Source organism: Pinus tabuliformis, chromosome 8 (genome assembly GCF_031772625.1).
Source record: "Pinus tabuliformis cultivar Carrire ecotype Pingquan chromosome 8, CPIR1, whole genome shotgun sequence".
NCBI classification, from domain to species: domain Eukaryota; kingdom Viridiplantae; phylum Streptophyta; class Pinopsida; order Pinales; family Pinaceae; genus Pinus; species Pinus tabuliformis.
In genome coordinates, this window is record NC_142294.1 from 1232875987 (window position 1) to 1232879415 (window position 3429).

Genomic DNA, 3429 nt, shown 5'->3' on the forward strand with positions numbered 1-3429 from the left:
ATTTTGAACATTATGTAGTTTTAAAATCTTCTCTTTATGAGTTTATGGATTTATATGGTATACAAATTGAGGCTCTGAAAATGAAAATCTTTTCATTATAGATTCTGCGATGATAAGTTATGAGATATGAGTATGCTAGATGTATTATATTAATTGTTTTTTAGTTGTCTAAATAAATATTTTTAATTTTAGTGTGAGAGTGGGCATGTGTCTCCTAATTGGAATATGACTTTAGTGTTCGTATTATTTATAAAGTGGTGTAGCTCTTTTTTTTTTTTTTGTTCAGGTAAGATTCTTTGCTCGTGAGCATTGTGGTTTTATAAATTATGTTGTGTAAAATATTGCATTTTTATGCCGTAAGGCTTTTCCCTTTGAAATCAACTCCCCATTTTGTCCACCTGTCATCATTGTGCACCCTAAGATGATATGTTAGACGATTCAAAAAGGCTCAACTGTTAGATCAGGGGAAAGTAGTTAATAATTCATTGCAGACTGGAAGTAACTAATTCGTTGTAGGCTGGAAGTAGTTACTAATTTGTTCACTTTTTGCGAGCTCCGACTGCTTGCCAAATGGGGCAACCATCACCGCATCTCGACGCCATCGTACATTGTCAATTTTGTGTTCTCTGCTGTGTATATGTTCACAGAAATATTGGGCATATACAGAGAATGCTGAGCATCAATTCTACGCAGTATGCAACTGATGTAATCCTGCTTGATAAGATTATGAAACATATTTACAAGGATTTTCAAAAGAAACCACTCCTTATAGCACTTGATGGATTTTTTGAAGCCGACTGGTTTAAGGAGATTATTCGGAAAATAGGACCAAACATTTTGGATGTTGTTACACATCATATCTACAATCTTGGGGTAGGTGCAAACAATAAATTCTATAGTTTTCATTAAAATCTTTGATAGTATGATGTTTTTATAGGACATTAACCTTTATCTCCTGATCAGGTGTGGATGAGCACCTTGTAGAAAATATATTGGATCCATTTTATTCGAGTCGAGAAGCATCCACATTCAAGAGTGTGAAAGCCATTTTGCAGGAATATGGGCCTTGGTCAAGTGTATGGGTGGGTGAAGTTGGTGGGGCTTATAACAATGGGCACCATCTCATCACTAATGCTTTTATATTTAGTTTTTGGTAAGCTCAGTTGTCTTAACATGCAATGTTTATTATACTCTTTGGAATTGAAATATCAATAATTATTCATTGCATTGCGATCAGGTAGTTAGATCAGCTTGGCATGGCATCTACGTATAAACCTAACAAGTAAACCTAAACCTAACAAGTAAAGACTATGTGTGGAACCAGAAACTCGATTACGAAAGTGTCCTCTTCAGATGTCGATCCTGCTTTGAGACAGGGCATCTAGTCAAAAATTGCCCAAAAGCCTCCCAGAAAAACTCTGCTAGAAACAACCACCACAGATCTACATGGTGGGAAGGAGCACAAAAAAAACACTATACTGTCACCAAAGAAGAATACTCTGGAGAAAACTCTGAATCACAAGAAATCGAGCACGAAAGAAACAACTCTCAAGACAGGCAAGGAGAAAGCCTCACCCAAAAAATCAACAATTATGAGGATTCTACTGCACAAAATAAGTCTTCATTTAACAACAAAGCAGATCTCCTAGACCAAACTTCTTCTCTGACCATCTTCAAAAGGACAAACACAATAAATCGCGAAGCTAAGACACCAATGTCCCAGGAACCAGAAGAGATGAAGGGGATGCAAGATAAAGAAAGTTGGAAGACCGTAGAGAGAAAAAAGAAAGCTACAGCACCAATCTCGCCAAGAAAGACGAGGAGCCAGATAATCAAAAACTAAGAAAGTTATAGGTCCGATAGACCAATTTGGTCTCAGTGGACATTAATCATCATCATCATCATCATCATAATACCAAGTCTTATTGTAGACAAAGCTTGATTGGTGGTAACTATGGCCTTTTAAACCCGACGACTTTTGTGTCAAATCCTGATTATTACAGGTAAAGCTTTATGACCTAATATCTACTTCTCAGATTGGTTATACCAATGCAAATCTAATGGAGAAGTTTATATCAGATTTTTCTGCACGATAAGGGTCATGGAGAGAACTAAAATTATTCACCCATCTTTGGACATGGGCATAGAGCTAACATTTGTTAGGGTAAATTATGCTGCAGTGCACTTCCCTGGCATCAACTAATGGGAAAACTTGTTCTTTCAACAATTTCTAAAGGAATTGAATATTTGCATGCTTATGCACATTGTACTAAGAATGCGGTAAGTATGGAGATAATATGAAGATTGTAGAAGAACTAGTATTTTTCTGGTAACAAAAGGTCCAATTAGGATTACTTCTGTAGCTAAGCCTCTGTAATGAAAAATATATAAGGATAATCATAATTTGCATACTTATTCCTTTCTTGATCCTCATCCCTTCGATAAAGAGGACATAAACCAGGGTTTTAGTTAGTTTATTATTTGTTGCATTCGATATTCTGTCCAATCGTTTGCTCATTGAATGCATACTTAGCAGTAGTATGGATGTGGTAAAAAGAATTAGGGTATTACTATGAAACCCCCTTTCTTTCTTTCTTTCTTTTAACAACTCCATCTAATCTTTCTGTGTGGTCATTTTTTCACAACCAAAGAGGAATCACTTTATTGTTGATCAACTTTAGTAGGGACACTCGTATCTCTGTGCATCTCTCTAACATTTCAGGAATTTTCATAGAAGAAATGGATACAGTCTTGAAGTTTTCAAATGCCAAGGAGCTGAGGAATTTGATTGTAAGATCGAGACTAGAGTATCATTTGAAAGCTAAAGATGGTAATCTCCATAGCCAAACTATGCTTCTCAATGGGAAAATTCTTGATGACTCCTGAGGGTGAGATACCTTCTTTAGAGCCGATGACTGTTGATGCTAACAAACGTATTTCTGTAGTGCCTCTCTTTATTGCATTTGCATCTCTTCCAGATGTTGAATTGCCAACATGCAAAAATTAGGGGTTTATGTGTATATGTTCACAGAAATATTAGGCATATATAGAGAATGCTGAGAGAATGTTGTAAGATGAGCTTGCAGATTGTGAGAATACGCGCTCACAATTTTGGAACTTAAAAAACAGTTACTGTCAAGCCCTTTGAGAACAATGTGGGCATGGAATTGCTGCAATTCATTGACATTGACATAGGTCTGCAAAAGATTTAGATAGGTATGAGTTTCTTCCTCGCATAGTGGCCTCGAGACTACATTTCTAGCATTACCTGTTCAGGTTTGGGTACCTTGCTTTTGCTTCTGTGACAGTATTAGATTAAGGGAGCTTGCAGATTGTGCAGGTCGTGGATCAGGCCGTTGATCACCCAGCTCTAGCACAAATCCCATGCAAAGAGCAGAGGTCGAGCATCAACAGAAGCACTCTGTACTC

General features: G+C 36.8%; 1 pseudogene; it reads left to right on the forward strand.

The window, feature by feature from the left end:
* Positions 1 to 295: 295 nt before the first annotated feature.
* Positions 296 to 3007, forward strand: LOC149239844 (heparanase-like protein 2; annotated as a pseudogene).
* The last annotated feature ends 422 nt before the right edge of the window (positions 3008 to 3429 follow it).